At 38.5% G+C, this 27,835-nt stretch overlaps 1 long non-coding RNA gene across 2 annotated transcripts; it reads right to left on the reverse strand.

Annotated features, from left to right (window-relative positions):
* Positions 1 to 8,358: 8,358 nt before the first annotated feature.
* Positions 8,359 to 27,489, reverse strand: LOC136553604 (uncharacterized). Of its 2 annotated transcripts, XR_010783185.1 has the most exons (4): positions 27,442 to 27,489; positions 22,106 to 22,190; positions 10,135 to 11,640; positions 8,359 to 9,314 (listed from the first exon to the last, which is right to left on the reverse strand). It is a non-coding gene; the product is annotated as an uncharacterized lncRNA (long non-coding RNA). The 2 variants fall into 2 exon arrangements; XR_010783184.1 differs by lacking the exons at positions 22,106 to 22,190; positions 27,442 to 27,489 and having other exon boundaries at positions 10,135 to 14,117.
* Between the last annotated feature and the right edge of the window lie 346 nt (positions 27,490 to 27,835).

Below are 27,835 nucleotides of genomic sequence, written 5' to 3' on the forward strand. Positions count from 1 at the left end.
TCTTCAGCTTGAAGACACTGGAATATTTTGTCTTGAAATGGTCTGTGGGTTTTTTGTTGGTTTTTTTTTTTCAAGAGCAATGGGATTTAATTTATTTGGTGGTCTCCCGTCTTTTTCAGTCAGAAGTTCCACGTAAGCTGTCTACACTTTTCCTCTCGTCCTCTCTCTCCTTTTCTCTCACAGAAGATTTTGCTAGGCATGTACATCCATTTCAGAATCTAATTGTAGACAACTTAAATTTTTCCAATGTTACCCACATTAGTAATTGCAAAATAATAAACATGACAAAATTCAGATTAATAGGGCATCCTGCACAACTGGGATGGCGGGGAGAGCCCTCTGGAATTCTAAGAGTAATAGGTCTGTGTTTATTTCTCAACCGACGGCATAATGTGACTGATTTACAAGAGTTTAACTCAAGTGTTAATCTGACAGTGACGAAGAGCTTCTCAGTGGCAGAATCACTTACACTATCATATTAGTTGCCTCCTCTATTAAAGCAGTATGGTCGATAATTGGAATGCTTTTATGTCTAGTGGTTCTGACAAGGCTCTCTTTAGGTCACATATGGGCGGTCTGGCTTGCTGCACAGCTGAACGGTGGCAAATGATTTAAACTGAGAAAGTATTGTTCTCCTCGTATTATGGAGCAAGGGCAGTTCAAGGAAAGTAAGGCTCTGCACCGGCTACCTGCTGGTGTGTAGTAAAATAAGATGGACATGATACTGGGTTGGGAGTACAATTAAATCTATTTTGCACCAATGTGTTGGTGGACAGATGAGTTTCCACATGGCAGAGCTTTATGATCTTTAAGGTAGACTGAACTAATAGATTGGTGTGGAGCGCACTGAAGTTACTAAGGATGAGAAAGCAAGCAGCAGTACATTTGAACTACAGGTTTCTCATATGCTCCACGTCATGCTGAGTTTTTATAGCTCCTGGCTTTCAAAAAGCCTGTTTCAAAGAGGTTTGCGCTAGACTGGGCATGCAGTTTTGCTCTGCAGATATTGTCGCTACCGATTTAGTGGAATGCAATTAGGAAGCCTAAATTAAGTGGTAATGGAGAACCAGCTCTTGAAACTGGGGTTTCCACGGCAACCACTGCTTACAATACAGCCTTCAGTTAGTTTTCCCACTTTATCTGCAAAATGCACAATTGAGCTTTAAAACAGCTTTGTGCTGAAAAGCGCACTGTAAACAACTGTTTGCAATGAGAGTTTTACACTGTCTTTAAATACAACAAGCTATCAAATAAAATTTATTTGTCCGCACTAATAAAAAAAAAAAAAAAAATTCACACAGTACAAAAAGCATTAAAGGGTCCAGAAACTTATTATTCATTCTGGAAATGGATATATCATAAAAAAATTCAAGATCTTGTGGGTCCTCAATCTGTCTTTTAAGTCTTATCATTATTCTTCAATTTAAGACACATAATCCCATATCTCTCAGTAGTGAGAAGAACTGAGCACTTTGGTACAAATACTACATTTATCGCAATAGCAACACTATATAGTTATAAAGCACTTTTTGTCTAATATGAACTAATAAATGTGCATTTTCATCAGACTTCCTTTAACATCTAGCAATCTTTTGCAATTTCTTTTTCCTCTTTATAATACAATATTATATCCTTCACAAATGTTCTTATTTTATGGCAAAGTAATGCTATGCCATTTCTGAAATGCTTAACATTCTTGATTGCTTCAGAATCATAGCCCAACTTTTGCATCTTGTCGGTGGCAGCCACAGGTGATTAAATACGCACAAAATGCAGGAAAGGGGAAAGGATGATGCTAAGGTCTTAGATGCAAATTATATTGATTACCCTTTTCATGATAACCCCATCAAAATTAATTTCTAAGGTGAAATTATGAATTTGCAAGCAATCATTCTTCTCTGTTGTACAATTGCAAGTCTTGGATTAGTACTGTCAGATAATTGGTAAGAGTTGAGAGCTTGGCAGTTTTTAATTTTTTTCTTTTTTTTCTTTTTTCCTCTTCCTATATGTCTTTGTTTTAATTAAGATAAAAATCTCAGAGAAGACATTGTGCAAACTTCCCTGAGTTAATTTCACAAGAGATACCACATAATTTTGATTTTTGGTCTATCAGCTGATAAGTACTCTTTCAAGGAATAATTTTTTGGAAAAAGAGAAAAAACACACCAGCAAAGTATCCCCACAGCAAATCAAAACAGACCTAATTTGTGTCTCAGCTGAAGTACAGCAACCCAAGCATCTTGCAGCCTTTCAAGACTGATGCACTTTGTGTGTGTCTGTGTGTGTGTGTGTTTGTGTGTTTTAGCAACCACACTGGGTCAATGCAAAGAGAGAAAAAGGGTGTGGGGGTGAAGGTGGAGGGAAGGGGAGAGAAGGGGGAGGTGTGGGTGCCTTCCCTCAGGAGCCTGTTGGTCAGAGGACTGCATCCTGACATGCACAGTCATGTATAAATCTGGATTTGATACAGTCTCTGCAGACTTTGAACATGCCAGGCAGGGAAGCTTGCCCTTCACAGTACGGGTGCACTTTCAGATGGGGCTGTGACTATTCTGATCTGCTGGAAAGAGCCTTTTCAGCACTAACCAAAAACAGAGTGAGGATAGCAAGGCTGATTGCAAAGTTCACATCTCCTCTGCTGTGTGCCAGTGCTAATGGGAGTTTCTCCTGTGATGGGTAGGTCATAAAACACACAGCTGCAGAGACTGTGCAGGGTGAACAAATCAAAGAACTCAGTAATAAAAATGATGTGTGTGCCAATATTATTTAATATTAACTTGCGAAAACTGTTGAAGAAACACATCTTTGTCATATATCAGAATTGGCTCTAAAGCTGAATCAACGGATTAATAGGGTTATTTGTAATGATATTGTCCTCATAAAGGCTTTATTATTTAGGAATCAGAGCTGGAAATTGTAATTCCTTTAATGATTTTTCATCACATAAATTAGCCTGCCTCAACTCCTCCGTCTAGAAGGCAAGAGGAGAGGTTGAGCTTGTCCTCTTCCTCATTCTTACGCAAAATCTGCTCATTTGGATGGATCCCAAATTTTAAAGAAACAAGTTCCTGGAAGAAATGCAGAATGCCAGTGCTCTCAAGACTTTCACAGGGCATCTCGTTTCAACACCGACTGCCTGCATTTTATCGGAGTACTAAAGGACACATTGAAATTATTTTGTTCTGGCACTGGCATGTGTTGTGATGTGTATGCATTCAATTGCACTTGACAAATCTTTGGGGCAAACAAAATGGTCTAATGTAAGGAAATATCTTAACATATTCCAAAATGACATTTTTAGACCAAACATGTGTTCGATTGATTTGCCTTCTCCAGAGATCACTTTTGAACGCAGGCCAGCAGCGAGCGGGGGGGCAGGCTCTCGCTGAAGGCCAGGAGGGTCAGCCGTGCTTCCGCTGGTATTTCCTGCGCGGCACAGTCCCGTACCTAACTGTACAAATAGCTCCACATGGCATCCTGAGAGCGTGCCAGGGAATTTTATGATCGCACGCCAAGTATGGTTGTCAGGTTCCACTCCACTGCTGTGTGTGTATGTGTGTGCTCATATGTGTGTGTGGCTGAAGCTAACTTCAGACTGAGTAATTACCATAATCCAAACAGGGCCTTTACCATCTTATTTGCATTCAGCCAGCAGTGCTGTTTTTATCAGCACCACTACTGAATTGTTGCAAAGTTTTAATTATCTTGACAACTCTCCTTTTTTTTTTTTTTTTCTATTCCTTTTTTTTTCTCTCTCCCCTCTTGGGTTGTGTTTGGATTTCAGCAGTCATCCCCCTATGGCAGCAATCACATTTCTGCAATGAGGAAGTTTTCTCACTTTTTCTTCTAGTATTTATAAGCAGCCACAAAGGCTGCTTAGAAGGGGCAGAAATGGAGGGAGGTTGTATTTAATAGTTAATGCCTAATATTTTTTTCAGCAAAAGTCACTCCAGATGCCACTTTTTGAATTGCACTTGAAGTCCTGGCATAACTTTACACACGTGTGTAAGCTTGCAGAATTGAAAGAAAACCATTTCCTTTGCAGAGAGATACCCCCTTGTATAAATGTTTGCCAAAATAGAGCTTTAGTTGTCATGTTTTCAATATTTCTATAATCTTTTGATTTAGGATTAGTATAAAGTGTATCATGTCAGTTATATTTGCTCTCTCTCAAACACCCTGCATTTTCAGTATTTGAATGCTATTAGACAAATTCAACCTTGAAATAAGACACTGTCTCCTAGCAGTAAGGGTAATTAAACACTGGAAGAGCTTACCCAGGGAGGAGGTGGACTCACCATAGCTTGGAGTCTTTAAAATGAGATTAGACATCTTTCTGAAAGACATTGTTTAATCCACCTACTTGGGAAAGGCTCTAGTGCATGTATACAGGGGGTCAGAGGAGAAGATTGCCAAAGCCCCTTTTGACTTCTCAGAGCATTGGTCTAGAAATCTGAGCTCAGATATGTTTTGGTTCAACATTTAAAGAGAAACGATAACATCTACATACAAAAATTGTTTTTTGGGAACATTAAGACTAAATAGGTTTTAAAACTTTGTTGTCCACTGCAGACAATAATGCTCTGCCTGCTGGGTTTTGCACTACCTTTTGTTTTGCTTTTATAAATAGCTACAAATCACAAAGTTTAATGCAGAATAAAATACTCCAATATGAGATTGCTATGGAGTAATAGAAGGCTTTAAATCCTAAAGATTCACAAGGAGAACAAATGCAAAAATGCTTTCTAGTCTGTTGGCATTTCAGGTACAATAGATGTTTTAAAAATAAGCCAAATTACTGTATTTTTCTAACCATAGAATATGATGACTGTATTTGGCATCTCATCTCTTACAAAGTTTATGCATTAGATTGCATATAATAGCCACTAAACAGTGTGGTAGTATTCTGTTCATCTGAAAGATAGACAAAATCTGTTTAACAGTCCTTAGACATTTCTTTTGCTGTATTTTGGCCTCATGAACACCTTATCCTTGTTTTCCCTTTAAAAGGAAAAAAATTAAAGGTAAAAACCATTAGGGATTTCTCTTTAAATCCAGCAATCTATGCATACTACTAAGAATCAATGCTCTGTAAGCTGTCTGGTGTTCTGCAATAAATTCTAGCTTTTATAGACTTTTTCTGGGCCAGGTAGCTGTTAATGCCATAGAAATTGATTATTTGTGGTGTTCTTATCACTGCTTAAAATATCTAATTGCTTTTTCTCCACAGATTTGGATTTGGCTTGCTTGATGTTGGACGATTAATGAAGGAAGCCCTAACTGGACAAATGTTGGTCTCCTGAGACAATGTGTTGTTGATAACAGGTCTGATTTGAGCAAGTCTAGTCAAATTCAATTTTAATAGTGTTTAAAGGCGCACACACAGGACACATACAGCCAAGCTTTCAGCTGGTTTGTCTGTTTTTTAATGTCTGTTGTGTTACCAAAGCTTATTCCCATTAAGTATTAAACTTTGCAAGGCAGTAAAGACACATACCTGTCAGCTGCAAAGACACAAATTTAGCCTCAGTACAGCAGATTTTGTTCGAAATTTGCCTTTCTTCTTTCATACTTATGCAGACTGGAATATGTAATTCATCACTACATGACTGTTCCTGTGGAGGAATTATTGCACTCTGATTATTTTGAACCCTAAAAATTATTGATTGAGGTAAAGAAGAAAGAAGAAGGTATTGCAATCAGTTCTCAATCTAGTGAGGGCAACCTACTTAGAGGCAGCTAATCCTTAGCCTAAAAGCTGTATGCAGTTGCTACCACTCCTACAGGACTTTTCACATCTCTGTGCCTGTGTCATTTATGTGAAGTTAAGTACAAAACCATTTCCACTGCACTGCCAAAATCAAGATAACCACCAAACATCAAGGCACTATCTTATTGGATTGCTGCATTGACTGTGAAATTCAGCTCACAGCTCAGTCACAGCTCCAGCTGAGGAGGAAAAAGTTCTCACATGCCACCAGAATTCTGGACTTCAGGATGTCTCCCCTCTCATAAAGTGGAAGCAATGACATCTAAAGTCAGTAGGGTCTAGAGTACTTTCCTCCTTCCAACACCTCCCATTTTCTAGGGAGAGGTAAAACCAGGGGGAAATGGAAGGTGCCTCTGTGCATCTTGCACCTCTTCTAACCACAGTGCTAGCCTCTCTTTCTTTGTCCCCAAAGAAGGTTATTGAAACAGAGCCTAACGGCCAGCTCCCTGCAGGCCTAGGTATGGCACTGCACATTGTTTTAAGCAGAACTTTGAAGAAGTGACTATGTTTTCTTGTGTGGTGTTTGTTGTCTTTTGTATTCTCTGGAGGGAAAGGTAGAAATCTCAGAGGGGGAAGAAAAACGGATGGACATGCAAAGTCACGAAGGCAAGGTCTGTACTCCAGTTCCAGCAATTATCTGTAATCATAGCCCTTTTCAGCAAAGTGGCCCCTACCTAGCCAGTTTGGGACCTGGAGTCCTCTCCTCTGGCCGATGTTAACAATATTTGATTCAAATAAATCAATAACCCTGTTGGTATCTCTTGCAGCATTATCATAGTCCCAGCAGTGATGCTGTAAACTGATGTTTTACCTATCATCCTGAGTATGAGGTTACCCTAGGTCTGTCTCAATTCATGGAGCAGTCAGACTTGTCACTGCCACCTTGCAGAGACCCCTCCCCTTAGACACAATGCTCTGAATCAGGGTGTTTCCTCTCCACATGCCATTCTTTAGGAAAAAATTAAGATTTATTAGTCTGGAGAAAACAAGAGACAGACCATAATTTACTTTTTCTCCTGCTGTGCAGGTGCAGAGCAGTTACCTACAATGAGCTCATCCCACAGTGTCTTTTTGTTTATCAGTTTCAGCCAGATTAATGTTAAGATGGACTGTGTACAAACAGCTGGTTTTGTGCACCTATGGATCAATGACTTCTGCATGTTTTCCAAGCATTTTTGTAAAAAAGGCAGGAATGAAGTAGAAATGTGTATTCCTGTGAGGTGCTTGCTTCCCAAAGATGTTTCTCTGTTCAATCCTGCTGTAATTCTCCAGCAAAGCAATGCAGAGTTACACCCCTGAGGGACAGAAGCACTCTCCCTTTTCTCTTGATCAATGTTATATGTAAAAGGCATAGCAAGGAAGTCTGTTTCTCAATATTGTACCTACCTGAGGCTCCTGAAGGTGTGATTAATTGGGAGTAATTAATTAAACTATGAGTCATGGCCTCCTTATTTTTTCTGTCACATTACTTATGAACAAGAGGGCAGTCAGTGCAGTTAAATGGTACGAGATAGTAAATTTAGAGGAAATAAAAAGAAATTAGTTGTGTTGCATGTGGTCAACCTGTGGGATTTCCTGCTACAGGTGACCATCTGATAAATAGGGTTCCTTGATTGAAAAGAATAGTTGTTAATGCTATTACCATAACAGATGGAACCATCACTGTATTTCTGGGACTTCTGGGTGTACTGGGAAGGCAGAAGTGAGTCCTGCTTGGCTAATAAAGTAAGAGCAAATGCACCATGTGCTGGGAAGTCAGGCAGGAGTGCTGTTCTCCATGGGCAACAGCACTGCACTATTAGCTTGATCTATGACTTGCTATTTCATGGTTTGGTTGGTTGTTTATTTGTCTGTCTTTTTAATTCCTCTGGAAAATACTGTACTGGCTCTTTCTGTTGACTGAATGACCAGGCTTGGGCAGAAGACATAGCATTCTTCTTCTCTGACCTTTATATCAAAATTGATTAACAATAATTCTTTTGCAGAAAAGGATTGACAATAAGATGTGGATGTTCATCTTTAATGAACTCTAGTCACCAAGTGGAAGCCAGCTAAGTTTGATGATGCAATTGACCACCTTCTAAGCAACAGCTGAATATTTGCTACTCAAAATGTTAAGGTAATGTTGTATTCATAGACAATAGGAAGAACCACCTGTTGCTCTACTTGGATTTTTTGTGTCTGTCATATAATTTCTTGGTACCTCTCTCATTAGTGGTGATAGCAGGATTTGCTGGCTAGTATTTATGCAGTCAGAAATGGTAATCAGCAAGAATAAAATTAATAAATAAGAATTAGAGTCTGTGTAATCCTGTAAAATATTGAGAATTTTATGTTTATGTATTTTAATCTATGTAAAGTAAGAAGTCCACTCATAGCTTAATTGGTTTTGTTTGTTATCGTGTTTGGCATTTTAGAGAAGAGTTCGCTAAAAGGGTTCTGTTTTATATTGTTCTCACTTTCTAATATAAAACTCTTATTTAAAAGACTCTTTGTTTTCAATTATGAAAATACTTTCCTGATCTCATTAGCCAAAAATGATGAAGTGCTGTTTTTCCTGTTTATTTGTGACAATACAAATTAAACACACCTATGGCAAACCAATTACTGTGTTTATTCTTTTTATACAGAGCAGGCCTGTTAGCTGCAAATGTGAAGAGATGAAGCAAGCAAAAAAGAAAAAGTGTGACGAGCTTTGCTGCCATACCAACCCTGTATCAGATAGTTTTAGGATCAATGAATGAATAGGTATGTAAAGGAGACTGTTATTCTACAGAGAAGGGCTATTCCAGAGAAATGAAGGGGAAAAATTAAAAGGCAGATCAGTACATTGTCACTATATGATGATTATATTAGAGAAAGAACTTCATTTGTCTTTTAATTTTGCATCTTTACAGTGGAAGAGTACTACAGAGAGATCTTGATAATAACATCTTTTATCTTATCAAGTGTTGCCACGATACCAGTATTTTTGTTTTCTTGTTGGAGTTACTCATGTAAGAGGAACCACTCTCCTGTATAAGTTAAAAGTTCACATTCTGTCCTTCATTTTTGCACTTTACGTTATAAGACACTTTGTTTACTATAGAGGTAATAGATATCATCACCTTTGGTTAACCATGAAAATGTTGATTTTCAAATTACTAGAAGTTTTAATTATTCTAATTATAACTTAATACTGCTGCAATGACATTTCACATGCAGAAGTTATATCACTGAAAATCACTTAGGATAACAGGCAGAAATTAAAATGTTTTCTCTGAATATTCACAGTACACTGGAAATTGGGAAGTCAGGATTTCTCACAGATAACACCATCCATTGCTGTGTTTCCCTCCAAGGAGTTACATGCTGCATTCTCTTCCTCCTTTATACACTAAAGCAAGAGAAACATTTCCCTCACTAGTGAGGATTCAGGGGTCTTCTTTGTCAGGCACTAGTTTTGGTGGTTTTGGTGCTGTACAAGGCAGAAGATATGGGAGTTGTCTGGATTGTCAGCATCAAGTGGTTACTTTAAATGCCAGAGGTGGAGCAATTCTGGAAAGAGCTGAAAAAATACAAGTAGATTAATTTGCACTTCACAGAAGTTTCTGTTAGAATAGAGACAGAAAGGGACTGAATGAGGCAGGAAGGGAAGAAAACATAGAGGCGAAGTAATGGCAAAAATTAAACATTAAATATTTCCTTTAACTGCATTCAGAGATGGGGATTATATTTGACCAAACAACAAAATCCTCCACCATAAGTCAGAGCTAAGGCTAACTCCACTTTTTCATTTCAATACTTTCAACAGAAAGGACCCAGTCAGTTATTCTCTGTGTGCTACATAGTGCACTAGCAACACTAATAGACCAAGCAGATGGTTTTGTGGCATTGTATGAGTGGTATAATATTTTACTGTAAATATAAATAGGATACTCACTCACCTTGTTCAAGTTCCCAATGTACTTTATAATAAACCTAGTAATTTTAACAGAAAAATGTTGACCAACCCTAGCATAACAGCATTCACATAATGAGCTGAATAGTGACACAAATCCCATCCATTTACAAAAAAGTCAGTGGTATTACATTGATTTTTACAATTTGAAGGATAAACACAGAAATGTGAGAGATGGAGTAATAAAAGCCATGTAGTCTCTGCTCTTCAAAGGTCTCACCAGAACCCACAAAGGTAATATACCTACTCTTTTTGATTTTAATAAGCTTTGTATAAGTCAAAAATCATTGAAAATTAATAACAGGAAAAAGAATCACTCTGTTTATATTTGTTGGGTTGTATCCATAATAAACCTATAAAAAAAGAAAACAGTAGAAAACATTAAAACAGACCCAAATAATAAATTAATTCGAGACTTCAAGATTACCTCATTTTCTGCTCCAACACAAGTGTGTGATGACTTTTCCAAAGCCTTTATTGAAAACATTTCTTTTCCCGTTGTGGAACTGTGCATCTTGCTTTCTTCTTGCAGCTGTTCCTTCTAGGGACATGAATCCTGGGACAAGCAGTTACCAATATCAGAGGGTAGTCTGGAATGTACCACCACCTGGGACACCAAAGGATTACAGATTGCTCTCATGGGAACTGCTGGGTGAGAGGCGGTGGTGGTGGGTCAGGAAAGTGTCCAGCTAAAGCAGAGTGCCCAGGAGTGCCCCAGGGAACAGAAGCAAGGCCAAACATCATTCTGCCAGACACAGATTTCTGAGCTAACCTGGATTTTCAGGTAGAGCAGGTAGGTTTTATTCTTTCAGTGGATTTTTATCTGACAATAAAATAAAGCAAGCAAAAGGAGTATAAGATTAGATTTAGATCCTCATTCTGCATTTTATAAAAGGAGAACTGAGGAAAAGACAGCTGGAGTGATTTTCTGGAGCAAGTTGAGCCCTGGGTCGAACTGGATCTCCTGTCTTGTTCAGAGGCTGCCCTTTCCTGACTGTGATGTGGAAGAAACACAGCCATTAGCAGGCACCTGCAAAAATGCTCCACCTGTTTTTCCTCAAAGTGACAAAGCCCAGAGGATGATGTCTGTGTTCCCTGCAGGTCTGTAGGGAGCATGATGTAGCTGATTCAATTCTCAGCTCCAGTACACCTGCAAGGTCTCATTGATCTGCTGTTCAGTGCTCTGAAAACTCAGAAATCTATTATCAGTGTGAGCATGTGCTTATTGATCAGGTTACCTGCTTCTGCTCCCTGTGTGTGCCTAATTGTACCAGCATACACATACACACATAAATATTCACATATGTGTGCATAGATACAGGCACACACACGTGGGTTAGGGGCATGTGTGTATGATAAAGGCTTTACCTTTTTTTTTTTTTAGCTTTACAAAACTGCACATAAATAAAAAGAATGGACCTTCCCTGTGAAACGTGAGCACAGAAACGCTCACAAGTGGCCAAGAGCTGCTAAATAATTAATCAATAGAGCAGTGTGGCAGTTTGAAATGTAAATGTGATGGATGAAGGTGTGATGCTTGTCATCAAGCAGAAAATGATGTGACTGGAATGGATAACCCACAGTACCTGCTAACTGGCAAGAGCTTGGACACAAAGATAAAGTAAAGCCATCAGAAAGCAGACCTGGCAACCCCTAATTCTTGCCTTTGACCCACAATTCACTTTCATGTCTCTGTCCCAGAAGAGATGTTTAAAAAAATGATGAAGAGAGATCTTGGGGTGGGAAAGGGGTGAGAAAAAAACCATCTGAAGAAATGCTACCTGACAAGGCTGCAGGCTACGTTCTTGAGAACACCTTTCTTTTCTTTATGTTCTCCTTCTCCCGTTAAATAAAAATGCGGCTCCTTTTTTCCCTTCCCTTTCTTCCGAAACTCTCCCGAGCCGTTCCTGCAAGTGGTTCTGTGACTCGGGAGCTGACAACAACCGCATGCAAAGGAACAAAGAATGAGAGTGACAATTCAGAGTGCACGCAGGTGAGAAAGACACCTTTTACTTATCAAACTAGGCTGCAAAAAATGCTCTTTTTACTCAGCGAGCTAGAAATAGCGGTGATCTAACAAGGCACTGATCCAAATTCTTTATTTATGCTGAGATGTAATGCTAACAGGATTTTTAGGTTGACTAGTAGTCTGTGGCCCCTCCATTCAAGTAAGGAAGCATTCCTCTGATTTGGAAAGAGGAAAATCCATATAATTACCGTATATTATGTGACAGGAAAATGTATGCTGTGATGGTAAAGGGTGACAGAAAATGTCCATCAAAAAATTTGTTCTCAGAGTCTTCCTATGCCAGTCATTGCATTCTCTCTGAGGAGAAACACAACGTGATAGAACTCAATTGGTCCAAATTTGAGAGAAATTAACTTTTGTAAAAAATGGGATTTTTCTGATCCTTTTTTTCCCCCTATAAAATTGTAACCCTGCAAGTAGAATTTAAAAGTTCAATGCCTCCTTCTCTCTGGAAAAGAGAAACCTCTTTCTCAGTAAGTACCATTTAGCAGGTTAGAGATTTTTTTTCTCTTTTGTTATCAAAAGCACACTCTTTACAGAAAGTGAAAAATACCATAGTTTTACATTAAATTTTCAAACTCCCCAAAATATACATTAGCAGATAACACCCACTAAAAGTGAAAGCTAAATATAGATATATAATAATAGTGCTTTGGCATGCAAAATAGATGTTCTACCATTTCTAAGTCATAAAATATAAATACAAGTATTCTCTTAAAATCTTTTTGTGTTTTTAGGATCTCTACAGATGTGAAGCAGCCTGCAGAAGCAGCAGATCTCCAGGTGAACTGGCCAATGTTTCCATATTTCCTCAAATGATTATTTTTACCTTTTATTTGTTGGGATCAGGTTTTTAATCTTTATGATACCTTTATAAAAGAGTCATCAAGAAAACACCTAAATATTTCTATACCAAAAACCGCCAAAAAAAAAAGTGCCAAAATTAATCTTGGAAGTCAAGAATTAGAGCTTACATTAAAATGGAACCCTAATTTGTCCAGCTCCATAGTAAATAACGCACATTTTTTCTGGGACAGGTTGCTGATGTAAATCCATTGAAGGGAAATCCTTTCTGTAAGCTGGCTACCTGGATAAGCTTTGAGCAAAGTGCCAGCTATCTGTGTATACAGGGAATCACCATGGTCCAAATAAATATTTCCTCTTTAGAATGGCAAAAATGTGGTCTGATTGGTAATTCAGCTTGAATTTCTTTTTTGGGGCATTTTAAGTCGTGTCTTTGAATTTTTTGTTTTGGAGTTTTCATCTAGCTCATGTCAGAGCCACTTAGCTGTATATATTTACTTACACAGCAAGGACATTCATAATAATTTTTAGTGTTTTTTGACAGCTTCACAAATGCAATATCATCATAAGCAGGAATCAGACCTGAGAATTTGGAAAAATATGAGTACACTAGTCTGTGGGAAGGAGGAATGATCCCGCACTTTACATCTGTTATGTTTTTGACGGGATATGTTTGTAGATTTTGCAGGGTTAAAAGGAATTTGGTCTAATGGCTCACAAAGATTGATGCTGAGTATAAGCAATTGCCATATTGCAGTAATGTAGCAATATTTATCACTAGTAGGTCTTCCATTCCCTCATAAACTGCTGTAGAAGTGGATAAGAGACATTTTAGCACTCTGTTGTCACTAAACTCACAGAAGTCCATTTCTGTACCTTGTCTGTCTCAGCTACAGAGGGTCTTGCTATAGAGAAATGACAGATTGGGCTGTAAATGTGCATCAGTCATCCCCAGCCTCAGGGAAGGAGAGGCACCTACTCAGGCTGGAGAGAGCTGTGATGCACCCTGTCCTTGTGCCCAGACTGCGGGACCAGGTCACTGCTGGAGAGTAATAGGAGCAGTGGTTCATTGCGGTAGGGAATGTACAGATACACCAGCAACTAGCCAATATTTTCAAATACCCTAGAAACAGAGGCATCACCAGGACTTTACCCTTAAGTTTGGTAGGTACATAGAGGAAAGAGACATAAAAATTAACCTGACAAAGGCAGAACTAAAACACAGACCTGTGTCTTAAACCCCAAAGTGGCCTTCAGCAGCTGCCTACTGCAGAGGAGAAGCTGATAACCTCCTAGCAGAATGTCCCAGATCACTGTCCCAGCCTCCAGCAATTTGAAGCTTGGACATTTCCCAAGTTAGGAAATTTTGCCTAGCGATGATTTTTTAAATATACAGCCATGACTTGCCCATACAAGCAGGCTTTGTTTCACCCCAAGTGTTATGCCAAACTAGTTGTATATCATCATGAAGAATAACTGCATTTCTCCAGAGCTGATTTCCTATGGCACATTTTACTTAGATACTTTCTCAACACCCTCGCAAATATGTCATAGATCTAAAGCACAATCTCCGTTTCAAAATGAATGGGTCTGATTACAGGCATATTCATTTTGTAAAAGGTACAAAAGGATACAAATGTGCCTTTCCATCTCCTATAATGTCAAAGTAAGACCCTCTTGCCCTTTTACTTCAATCCCCGCAATTTGAAAATATAAAAAATGACTTGATTATATGTTTTTTACCATTAAGTGTATAATTGCTTTTGTGTTTTGACATTTAATTCCTCTTACCAAAATACATGGTAGGAATTAAAAGTCAAATCTTTTATGTATTTGATGTACAGAACCTTCCACGTATTTCAATGAGGAATATAGAGCAGTGAAATCTCACAGCAGGTACAGTGAAGCCATCTAAAAATGAAGGCACTTTTTATACTGGAAATCTGACTGTGGCCCCAGTTCTGCCCTCCCTTATCTAGGTCAATGGCTTTTGAAATCACTGGAAGGTCTGAATGAGTCAAAACCGGGCAAAACCTGCAGGACTTGACCTTTAAAATAGAGCTGGGATTATACCGTGCCCTCTCAGGCAGATTTTGAGATTACAGTCCAGTCTGAAAATTAGTTCTGAAAGCCCTAAGACAGGAGTTGGCCAGGCACTTGAGTATTTTGACCTGGTATGGGATGGCAGTAGGAAGGAACACGAATCCCAGAAGGGAGGAACTGGAGCAGCCAGGGCATGAGTGGGGTATCTCAGCTGGCCCAAGGCCAGCAGGTGGACTCTGATGTTGAGAGAGAAAGTGAACTCTGGGCTGGTGAAATGGTGTAGCTGCACACAATATGTTGCTTGTAGGTGTTTCACATGGTTTTTATCTTCCCTTTGTCTCAACTTTCCCAGTAAGGTTTTCCCACTTCCTGTATTATCCTTCCCTATATTGCATTCTTCCCTCTCTTTCTCACAGTTTTCATATTCCTCCTTTTCCTCTGTTCTTCTGTCTCTCTTTCATTACATGTGCCCTTTATTTGAATTCTCTCACCCCTTTCTTCCCTGTACTGCATGCCAAATTCTCCATCTTTACCTTAATTTCTGTTCATACTCATTCACAACCTACAGTTTGAGATTTCTTCTGGCTGCATTTCCTTCCACTGGTCACTCCATTGTGATTTATCCCCATTCACTCAAGTCCCAAAGTGACTCGACCCTGCAGCCATAGCTGGGATTAGTGCCCTGAGGTTCAGATTTATGGAGTCTAGTGCTGTCTGAAAAAGTTTTCTGCAATCTGGGAAGCGGACTCTGTCTGGGACATCAGATGAATTGATCTTGGGACTGCCTGAGCCAGGAATTTTGATGGTAGGCAGTAATTGCAAACAAGAACTCAGCAATGCTCTTCCCAATGTTGGTATTCTCACTCACAAATTCTGTCACGCCTTCTAACAAAAACTGCTGGTCTAGGAGAATATGCTCTTGGAGTAAAATTTGCGTTGTCTTTCTCCTTTTCCCGAAGCCGGGGACACAGTTTTCTTTCTTTTACCTCAGGAAAGATGCCATCAACAAAGGTAAAGGACAATATAAAGGGTATCCAGGAAGAGAAGTAAAGGGAGCAGGAAATAGTTGTGTCAGGAAGAAACAAGTCAGAGAGAGGGAGAGGAGGGGGAGAGAGATAGAGTGAGAGAGCTGATAATATCTCCACACAACAGTTGTAAGTGTCACCAAATCTCATGGAGACACACTTAGCTCCCCATAATGAAAGCAGCTTGCATTGCATGGGTGCCAGCCACACAAATGCTGGAAATTGCTTCCCTTTGGCCATCGTGTGCTTGCACTTTGCAGGGGGAATGAGAGAGCTTGGGGCTGTTCCAGACCAGCCATGGCTTCCAAGGGCCTGCTTTCCATGCATCCTACTGCTGGCAGTATTGTGAGCATGAAGAAATTTTCAGGGGTGTGTTAAAGGTTCGTTTAGACATACACACGTGTGTACATGCACATGCACTTGCACATTTTTCTCATCATTGTTTGCACAGGCAAAAATTTCAGTTTAAAAATGAGAAGGGAATGGAAAGCCCACAACAAGTAAATCACATAATTGGCCCAAGCCCATACATTCAGGAAGGCAGATTTACAACAAAGAGCAGACTTACTACAAAGAAATGGATCTCATTTTTGTTCAATGAGTTACTGCAAGTAATAGAAGTCATTGATTTATACCTGTATCATCCTGTCTTCGAAGAAGTCTCTTGATAGACGTTTTAGACCAGCCATCCTGAATATCTTAAGTATGTTCATATGAGTAGCTATTTTGCCCACAATTGGGTGTCATTTGAAAATTCTGTATTTTTGAAAATCTGTAATCTTCTCAATTGACCTGCTTCACATTAGCCATCAATTCAAGGAGATGCTTCAAAGTTAACAACTTTTTATTCTTTTATGATCATGCAATTCTGAATTTGGGAGGTGCAAGACAGGTGCAAGTTATTGCTTTCTTGCAGGTCTTACGGGGTGACCAAAGTCTTCAATAGGTCACCTTGCATGGTACAGTATTTCAGAACACACTTGCATCCAAACAAGAGTAATTGCTCATGCTACTCATAAGGGGTTCTCTGTTCACACCACTCGCCAAATGGTTTTGGGGTCATTCAAAATGACCTTTTAAATATTTTTTTTTAAGGAAATAATGTCAAAAAACTACAGAATTTATTGCTGCTCAGCCTGAAAGAAAGCTGTTTCTCAGAATGGGGAACTAGGGGAAGATGTTTTCACTCAGCTGGAAGTTTTATGGGGCAGATTTCATCCATAATCCAGAATTAAATGTCAGGTCCCTTGAGATCTTGAAACTCAATGAATGTTCAGCCCCAGAAATCAGGTGATGAACCAGAACTTCAGACTCTCAGAAACCAAACACTTTGTGCTTCAGAGAGATTTGGTTTGGTTTTATGTTTTCTCTATTTTTTTTTCTTTTTTTCCTTAATTTTGATGGATGATGTTTTGTTCTGCAGTGAGTTTTAATGTGTGTAGCTGTGGAACATTTTCAATTGTCGCAAACAACAACAACAAAAAGCAATATTTCAATATTTCTCAAGAAAAGGCTTCAAAGGTTTCAGATCTTTTTAAAATGTTTCTGCTTTATTTTGACGTGGCATAAAAGTTTTGTATGCAGTCTCGCATCCGCTATTGTGACAGCTGTATTTAATGAGTGCAAAATGATCAGAAAAACATCCTTTTCTGTGGGTTGCCATTGCCAGCAGATGACAGGAGAGAGGCAGTACTATAATAACAGAAACGATGAAGTAGTTCATATTACTACTGATGAGGTATTTCTAGCTCAAATGCCTAGCTATGCCTTTTGAAAATAATGCATTGGTCACATTACCTGATGGTTTCATCAGATTTTGTTTCCAAGTGCGTTTTGAAGTAAAATTGTGCATTCTTAGCCTAAGGTCATGAAGTGGTTGGTTGCAACATATTATTTGGGGATAGCAAAGTCAGTTTCTGTAAGATGAAGAGGGAAAGGTCCTAGTCTTGTCTATAAATACCGGCCTTTTCATCAAACTAATGCTAAGCCTGAAATGCAGATCCACAGATATGCTAGAAAGGAAACATTGCACAATACGTTTGATTCCTATTTTATATGCATATTTATTATCAGACTATTTTAGTCTAAATTGGAGAGAGTATAAAAATAAATCTAAATGGATTTGAAAGGCGGGGTATTTCTTTTTTCAAAGCTTCGTCGTTCCTGACTTCCTCTGGTGACTGTTAGCTTATCATGCCTTTGTACAGGAGATCTAAGTATTTCATTCTCTCTTGTGTCTCCATATGGTACCATTTCGCAGATAGTCTTCCTTTGGTCGCAAGATGACAGTGAGAATGGATTGTCAAACTGGACCACTATGACAATTTACTCTGAGGGAGAAAATCCTGTGGGTGTTTAGAAGCTTTACTGTAAGTTATATTTGATTAACTTATCCTACTACTGACAAATAATTAGGTCAGCAATTAATTTAAAAATGCAAATGTGCTACAGGCCTTCATATTTTAAGAAATTCCCTTTGTCTTTAGTTTCTACTTGTGTTAAAGTCTTAATGGATTTAGCTGAATGAAGAAACAAAATTATGTTTTCTAATGCTTTATTTACTTGGTTGAGTTGGACTTTTTCAGCAAATATTGACAGCAAATGTTTGTTCAGAAATGATCATGTGGAATGGAATTTAATGGAGTAAGAAAACAGAAGACTAATTATGAACCACACTTAAAAAAAAATATATATATATAATATATTTTCACACTTCTGCTGCAAAATATTTATCTACCTTCATGAAATAGGAACAGAAAGACATACCAGAGGGTCAGGAGGAGATAATTTTGGCAAAATCATTAGTACCTGCTTAAGCAGTCTAGGAAACCAGGGTATATCAGAAAAAAACCCCATACCTAACATTGATACAAGTGTGTCTCAAAGAAACTTTTCTACCAGCCTATCTCAGGGACTTTATTATTATACAAACAAAGATTAAAGGCTCAACCCTTCCCAAGAGAAGCTCAAGGGAGTTTTCTGTTAACTTTAAGGGAGTGAGGCACCTAAGTCTATGTTTTCTGTGATTAAAATCATGCAATTTTTTAAAAAATATTCAAAATATGCTGCTGCAAACAAACTAACCAGCTATCCTGATGTAAAATCTGAATGAATTTACATAGGTGGCAGAATTATATTAGAATTTTCTATGAGTTATTTTGCTCAAATGTGTCAATTCAAGAAGGAGAACAATCGCTCAAAAATTTGGTGAGGGTTTTTCACAAAAATTTTACTGACCTGAAGATGAAAAAAAATTTATGCTGAATGATGCAAGCCACTTTGGAAGAAATAATGGTTAAAAAAAAAAGACAAGTTTTTGGCTTTCTGGGCGTTTTTGGTTTAAAACTATGCTTTCATATCACATTCGCTTAAATTAGTAATGCATATAATTACATGAGAAAAAAATAGAAAACAAGATAAAACTAAACATTGCATTTTTTAGGGGGTTTTCATATTGGAAGGAAAAGAGAGAGAGAAAGAGAAAAATTGCATGGGGTCAAATGTGTCTCATATACACAGAAAAATCTTGGTTTCCATTCTCCTCCGAAAGATAACATCCAGGACCCTCTTTCCCTCTTAAGCAGCTCCTGAAGAACTTTGAAGGTTCCACTAGGTAGGAGCAGGCAACACAAGACTGGAGCTTGATTTTGAGTGAGGGAGAATCTCTCTTTTTCTTCCCCCAGAGTTGTGGGAAAGAAAATCAGAAGCATATCTGGGTGCCAGAGGGCTGAGCTGTTGGGAGCTGAGCAGACAGAAGCTTTCTTGTAAGATAAGGCAGTGATCGTGCTGCTCAGCTGCATGCTGGCAGGGACCCCATTAAAAAAATCACTTTTCAAAAAAGATACAGCTGCCTTCAAAAGTGTCCGAAGGAGGGGAATGGGAATGATCAGAAATTTGGGAAATGTCACCTACAAAGAAATCTGAACTGGGGTGATTTCATCTGGAAAAGAAAATGAGTGGACATAAAATCCAAGGACTTCAAATGTTAAAAGCCTTCTGGGAAGAGGCAGGGAAGAGTTTGTATTTCAGGACTACAGCCAGATGACAGAAAGTGACAGTACTACATTGAAACAAAGGAAAGTCAGGTCAAATGCTGGCAAAAATTTTCTAACAGTGAAAGCTGAAAGCTTCTAACATTGAAGCTGTGGAAATTATTGTTTGTGGAGGGTCTAGAGTCTCCCCCACTGAAGACCTTTGAGAATAATCTGCACAAGGTACTTTCCAAAATAATATGAGTATAGTTTTAGCTGACGGCAATTCCTTAGCAGTTATTACATTGATATTTTAATTTATTTTAAGAAGCTGATGGAACTCTTGCTTTTGTGGTACCATTAAAAAAAAAACCCTTTTAAATAAATCTAGGGCAAAAAACACACTATAAATGCCCAGTATAGCTGCCATTATGAGTGAGAGGAATTGCGGATGGGACTTACCTGCTGATAAGGATAGATAGAATGGTCTGCATGACCAAAGGTGAGCTCATTCTCATAACATAACAAAACAGAACAAAATAAAAATAAAATAAAAATAATAATAATAAAAATAAAAAATAAAAAATAAAAATAAACATGTAGAATCTCTCCATGATGAATTAGCTGGCTGAAATACTATAAAATAAAGCAAGTCAATATGACATAACTTTATCATTAGAATTGGAGTATATGCAGCAGATTTTAGAAGCAGAGTCTCTATGACTGTGATCAAACAGAAAGTACAAAGCAAAGCAATCCCAAACTCTGTTCCAATATCAATAGCAATTGATACAATAGCACTTTGCCAAAACTACACGGAATACAACCTGCATAATGCAAGTCTGAATGAGAATATTATTTCTTTCAGGTAGTATCTTTATATTTGATGAAAAAATATCATAGAACCATAGAATCACAGAATATGATGAGTTGAAAGCGACCCACAATGACCACTGAGTCCAGCTCCTGTTCCTGTTTAATACCATCCCCAAGAGTCACATCTGTATAACATTTACTTCACTCTTAAATACAAAAAAAGCAAACAAATGTATCATTTAAAACATATTTTTTTTCAAATCAGAATGATCTCTGGAGTCACCTGCATAAGGGTTAAAGTATGTAACAAGGTAAAAAGAATTTTGAAATTTTGTCACACTCTAAAATTAGGACTTTTCACATCATTTCATTAACACATTTGTATCTGTTTAAATTGAAGCATCCACACTAACTATCCTAGCCTTTTACAAAAGCCTTCTTCTGGCTTCCCTTCCCTTGGCTGCTGGTGTGTTAGTGCATTCTCTTTGTCTCAGAAAGGGAGCGGCACATCCCGCCTCCCATGGTCTGTCTTTCTCTCTGTCAGCCTTGGGAAAGAAGAGATTTTCCTTATCCTGTAAAATGTTGTCTGAGGATTTCCTTGTGGGGATCAGAGGGGCATTTCCCTTGGGATTGCCAGGCAATGGCTGAGGCCTGATGAGTATTTGTTTCTCCTGTCATCCATTCTGAGGGGCATAATCCCAAGGAAATCAGTGGGGAGTTTTAATATGGACTTTGAAGGCCAGCTACGCCTAAGAACATAAAGGTGATTAAGAAATTATTCTACTGAAGCTTTCCCAACAATCTGGAGCTGGCATTTTTTGAAAAATAAACCAAAATAAAAATGTCTTCCTTTGTTTTTCATGAATATCAGATGACAAATCTTAGCCTTTTCTTATAGCCTAAACCACATTTGGCACACAACCGAAAGCACAGGTTCCAACCTCAGGTAAACTTATTATGCTAAATCCTCCCAGTGGTGTCATTTGGATCCCAAGCATAGTTTTGAAGTTGGCCTGATTCTTTTCTTATGTGGTTTCAACTCCAGTAAGGCTTGTTCATGTATATGGGAATAGTGGTACAACTATCTTTTTTAAATGAGTGAAATTCACAAGATTTACCAAAAAATGCAAAGTTTAACTTTATGAAGTCTTTACAGGAACATCTTATCTAACATTCTGCTTAGATAAAGTTTTCCCTTTGTAACATAGTATGCATAGTATGGCCTTTTAAAAGGTCTCTTTTTTTATAACAAGGTACAGTCAGACTCTAGACTGCCTGGTGTCATCTCAGAGCATGTATCCCCTCTGCACCCCACAGCTGCCCCACAATCTCTCCTTGAGCGTGTCCCATCTGCTTGGGCCCTGGACATTTGGCATCCCTTTGTTTCAGGGGCCAAATCTCCAAACCAAGGAAGCAGATACAGACTCCAAAGGACCCACTGGCTTTCAGATCATGCTCTCAGCAGAGTGAGGATTTTATCACTCTTGAAAATCCTCTTCAGCACTCTACAATCCCCACTTCAAGTGTCATAACCACTTGCTGGCATCAACATCCTCTAACAGCTACCACAGAAGATATTGAAGAGCAACAGAAAGAAGAAAGCTACCTTAAGCCAGATGGCACACTTTAATTTTTTGAGAAATAGTACAACCACACACAAGAGCCAACCAGCACAGGAAAAAAGTAGGGAAACAGAGGGGAATTAATTACCTGGAAATCACACACTGGTCTGGGAAGGGAGGTGAGGGGAGAAGCTTTCTTTTCCTCAGAAAACACATATTGCAGCATCTTCATCCTCATAAGAAAAAAACAAGTATGAAACCTTGAGAGTGATTACCTGTGTTGCTCTCTTCCTTACCACCCTACTCAGCCACCCATGACAACAGAGCCAGTTAGAGAGTCCCAGCCGGCAAAAGGATTAAAAAAGAAAAAAGTAAAGTGGAAAAATGCCTCAGGCCCCACACATGTGACTTCACAGCAAAACCTAGAGCCAGCCCTGAGGGGTCTGGTACAGAGAGTAAAGTAATGTGACTGTGATTAGGATGTGTGGAAATTAGAAACCCTCTTGTTTTAAGAAGGCAGGTTATCTACCAAGCCTGCTCTACACTTCTTTCAACTGTAATGTGGTGAACAAAGGCTGTCTGTACAAGATGCTGTATTTTTCTACTCAGCCTATGTCACTTAGAGCTTTTTATGCTAGACTTGTTTTAAAAACTTCAATTTAAAGCAACATGAAAGGTCCTTAAACAGTAAATAGCATATTATATCAAAAACAAATAGATTAAAAAGTGAACAACCATAGCCAGTATATCTCTTTCCAGAGGAGTTTCACTTTCCACACTAACTAAAACTCTAAGACTGGCAGATCTGGGCCAGAGGTTTGTAATGGGCCTTTTACTTTTTTTTTTCCTCCCTCTCCAGAGATAAATAATCAGTTTTAGAGAACTGATAAAAAGAGACAAGAATGAAAAGTGAGTGTGACACATTTATGAGAAGGATTTTTCATCTGTTTCTTAAATACAGCACCTTTATTTCAGATTGTATTAAAAAAAGAGATGGGAGAGCCAACCAATTTATGTTGTGCTGCAGTAGTGAATACATATGAATGTACAGAGAACAGCCTGGAAGAGACAGAAAATTCACCCAAAAGTTCCTGACAAGTTGAAAAAAGTTATGTTATCATTCAAGAATCATTTATTTGAAAAAGAAAAATAAAAAACAGGCCACATGACTGAAGGCAGCAGAGAACAAAAACACATTGTTTCCGGACAAATCCCCATCAAAGACATATGACTCGGGAGTCTGAAGTCAAAATATCTTCATATTTTAAATTTCCATGAGCACTTTCAAGAAAAGCTGCAGTTCTGCTAAAGGATTTGCTGCACACTTTTCATTACTGATTGATAGTAAGAAGTGGCATTAGCAGTATTTTTCCCCCATCGTTCCTCTGAAGCTAATGGAGTCAAGGATTCGTTACTTGATCTAATGGCAATAGCTTTCCAATAGACATGCACAGAATCATTGATTAGTTTGTCCTCTTCTTGTTTGCCTTGGAACACTGTTCAATTTACACCAATTAAAGAATGCTTGGTTTGTGTATTGAAGAATAATTAAGGGATGGAATTCCCCATAGGCTACTAAAAATGACATCTGACTAGAATGGTGATTACAGCATGAAGACAGCATTAGTATTTAAATAGTTTGACTGCTATATAAAATCATTACAGCACCTCACCATGAAAAGGAGCATTAGTTAATTTTGCCTATAACAAAATTAGTTGTATGTATTTGCCTGGTCACTTTAAGTAAATTTGACAAGGCTAATTTTAAAGCAAGCGATCCAGGTTTGGTGGAAGGAGCAGCAGATAGAGCACTGTTTAAAGAATCATCTCGATAGATATGTATATAATCTTCAACCAAAAATACACACAAATGAGTAACAAGAGCTTTGTCAGAGATGCTCAAATCAAACGTAAACATTAAAAACACATTGGTTGCTAAAACTGAAAATCCAAAGGTAACTGACATGTTAATTATACAACAATCAAGGTTTCACAAACCATAAACACACAAGAAATCCTTATTTGTCTGCCACTGTGGTTGTCAAACCTTTGCTACCCTTTCTAGCACTGCATGGTAGAAAGAATCATGGGAAGCAAACAGGCACCATGGAAGGAGTCATCCTTACTAGAAGAACTTCCCTTCTGAAATATCCCAAATTATTAAAGATATTGGAGTGGCCTAGCCCATCTATATAATGCCTTGTTAGACAAGCTTGGGGTTTTTTTTGGATTACAAGGTGGAGGTGAGGTTCATTCCTGAAAATACTGTTGAGGAAAGAGGGCTTTTTATCCTCTGTTTAAATTTCTCCATGCATATTAAATTCTATCTTCTAGCCTTAGATTATAGTATCTACAGCAATGATCTATCCAAAATGTGACAGCAGCATTACTGTAACATATACTGCTTGGGGCCAGTCCTGAAGCATATTTACATTTCCATAGTCTACTTAAATACAGTGTGTTTGTTTTACTAAACTTAGATACTGTAGTATATTTTATAAGGTCATCCGCCTGCCTCAAGACCTCAAATTGCAGCTACTATCCTTCCTATGAGAATTTATGCAGTTTCAATTGAAGGTTGTCAACACTCTCTTTAATTCAGCAAAGGGTTCTCTGTGAAGGAACATAAGACTTTTCCATTTAAGCCTCTAAGGGCATGTAGCCATGCTTATTAGCATGTGTACATTGTGCAATGCTCAACTGTGTCAAAGATGCCCAAGCTCCCAAGCCCACGTTCCAAATGAGGTGATACATCTGCACAGCACAATGTACCTTTATTTGCCTGGCCCAGAACCTCTGGCCAATCTGCAGTGCCTCTTTGCAGATCAAATTAGTCTTTGGTTGCATGCTGTTCTTGTGAACATGCCTGGTTCTACAGGTCATGAATGGATATCTTCACTGAGTTGTATTCCACCAGATGGGTCTGCCCTAGAATTAGGTTTGGGACAGTACACTTCTTCACATAGTATATCCACTGACTTTCCATGGGGTTTTGTTCGAACATTTAAAAAGTCTTCTGTTCTGGCTTTTGTTTTCATGTTGGACAAGTAGTTCTTGCTTCTGTACCAGACCTCCTGTTGGGATCTCCCACTATAATCTGCCTGACTAGACCCTGGGCTTTCAGGAGTGAGACTAACACTTTTTTTCAATGAATAATATTCTTTTGCAACAGGGCTGATATAAGGGTGTATTCTTCCTTCCACCCACGAGAAGAAAGTCCATTAATTTCAATAGAAACTCTCCATGCAGAAAAGGGAGAACTGTGCCCCAGGGAACATTCATGGAAGATTAATGGTGAGGAGAGAAAAGTGATACAGTACAGGCAGAACAAAATCAGAACCCACCATACAAATAAAACTGGACAAGGGTTCATTTTTTAAAAGTCAGTCAGAAACGGCAGGAAGGCTTTGAAAAAAAAAAATCAGGGCTGTTTCAGCACTTTTGCATACATTGGCTTTCAGGACACATGAATAGAAACCTAACAGTAACTCTTTTTTCGTACCTCCTTTCACAAGTCTCACTGGCAAAGAAGGATTTAGCACTTAATTCCTGTACTTTTATGTGGCAAATTAGGAATTTGCACCTTAAAAGGAAATTGCTTTTCAAACTCCCATAAATTCTGGATTCTATTTTTTTAAATGGTGGAAAACATTCCCTACATTCATCCCAACACATAATAAATAGCACTCTCCATTACTGCTCCTCAGAAAGGTGTAGGAAACTGGACCTGGCCAAAGAGAGGTGTTTATCTTTTCTCCTGAGGAGATGCTAAGGGTCTAGACCCTGTCCTTAACACTTTTGTCTCCTTAGTCCTTTTTAGTTTAGACTAGCATGTTTGCTCTCTTTCTCAAAATCAAGTATCCATTGAGGAAAGCATTTAACTTGAGACTTGGTTACTTGATGAAGTAGGGCATGCTGGCACTGAATAGTCCAGACCAAAGCTGGAATAAGAGCAGAGTTCCAATATGTTTTATTTTTCAGTTTACCATCACCTAAAAATAAACTCCCTACACCATTTTTGCATCATTTCAGATAACAACTGCATGATTGGTAACTGCAGCAAAGCAGGAGGAAGATGGCAAAGGAGACTGACACAGCATGAGAGCTTGCAGACAGCAGTTGGTGACTCTCCAGCAGGAAGCACTGAAATATGGATGGTAATGCTGATCCCAACACAAGGTCCCATGTCTGGGGCACTTGAGACTGAGGTGGTGCCCACCAGAGTGGGACAAAGAACATGATCAGAGAACCTCTGAAGATCTTTTCTTCATGAGGGCAAGACAAGACTGAAAGACAAGGAAGTGCAGCCCAGTGTTCTCTCACAGTGTGGCACCATGGTTGTCATCAAAACACCTCTCATTCTGACTGTCGATACAGAAGTGAAGACAAGCTTTCAAAAAGGTTGGTACACACCCCGACTTGTTTTATTTTTGAGTCATTTATGGCCTGGTTTCTTTGTCTCTGCACTTTATAGCATGACAAAAGACACAGGGCGGGTGTTTGGATGGCATCAGTTTTTCTCATTTAATCTATGAGGCACCATAAAAAACAGTTGATGAGTATGGAGCATGCTCTGGATGTGTCTAAGAGTAAGTGGCTCAAATACTAACATGTGAATTTAGTAAAGTTAAACTCTGTGGAATGGAGATAAATGACAGCAGCAATTGAAGTTGAATGTGATATAGAAATCCAACTAACTGAAGACTGTCTGGAAACAATTATTCAGAAAGCTGCTGACCCTCTCTTTCTTTAAAGAGTTAAACACTTGGATCAGTTAACTGGCAGCTGCAATAATAGGCATATGCTCTAATCTTTGATCCATAGCTGAATTTTCAACTCTTTGTATGAGAAGCAGATCACATAGATTTGCATATTTTTAAGGATCTATAGGGAGAAAAAGAAGAACAAAACCTGGCTTTCCAAGACACCACTTAGAGATCACACACAGTGTCATGGGTCCTCCCAAGTACACTAATGTTCAGAGCCAGTTGCAAGACTCAAAAATTTAATAAATGGCCCTAAACTGTGACATTTGCATCTGAAGATTAATCAAAATTCCTCCTAGAACAGATTCTTGCAGCCAAGGTTACATCATAACTCTTCAGAGAGTTATGTACATCTATCCTTAAGATCCCATTTCCACATCCAAACTTGTGTCAGAACTTTCCTAAAATCTTAAAGAGTCCAGAAGTAATAAATAAATTTTAAAATGCTTTGCAACTAAATGAGAAACTGTTGACTAGACTCAAATTCATGAGCAAGTAAGAGATTTATGCCAAGGTCTTGATATTTTCTTAGATTTGGCAAAACCTTTCAATGTTGATGAAAATTTGCAGAGAGAAGACAACCACGAATCACCCCATGAATGGAATGGATGTAATCAACCAATTTCTTTGCATTTAAAGTTCATTTCTTGTTCATCTCTGTTTTCAACACCAACTGAAAGATGTTTCCTAATCATACATTTTGGATCAACCATCGTACCTGTGGCACAGATTTCCTCCATTCAGTAGTAGTTCATCAGGGAGTAGGTCCTACCGAGAGAAGGGAGCAATATTCTGGGTACTGTGCAAAAGTAATCACCCCTGAAAACATGCTCAATTGTGTGGAATGTTTCAACATAGTCTTTACTTGATTCACACTTTACAATAGGCTTTCCCTCCTGGTTCACCTAAACAACAGCCTTTGACATCAATGAAGATGATGAGAGCAGCTATTTGTTATTTGTCTGTGAATATTTCCTATCATCCCAAGCAAAAGTGCAGACTACTGCATGGGAATATGCAGAAATGTGTGAGACAGGCAATGCAAAGAAGTCATTCTCCAAAAAGCATTCTGTGTAGATTTCTTGTAGTTGCCCACGGTAAGCCATATGGGG

The sequence above is a fragment of the Molothrus aeneus genome, chromosome 2 (genome assembly GCF_037042795.1).
Source record: "Molothrus aeneus isolate 106 chromosome 2, BPBGC_Maene_1.0, whole genome shotgun sequence".
NCBI lineage: Eukaryota > Metazoa > Chordata > Aves > Passeriformes > Icteridae > Molothrus > Molothrus aeneus.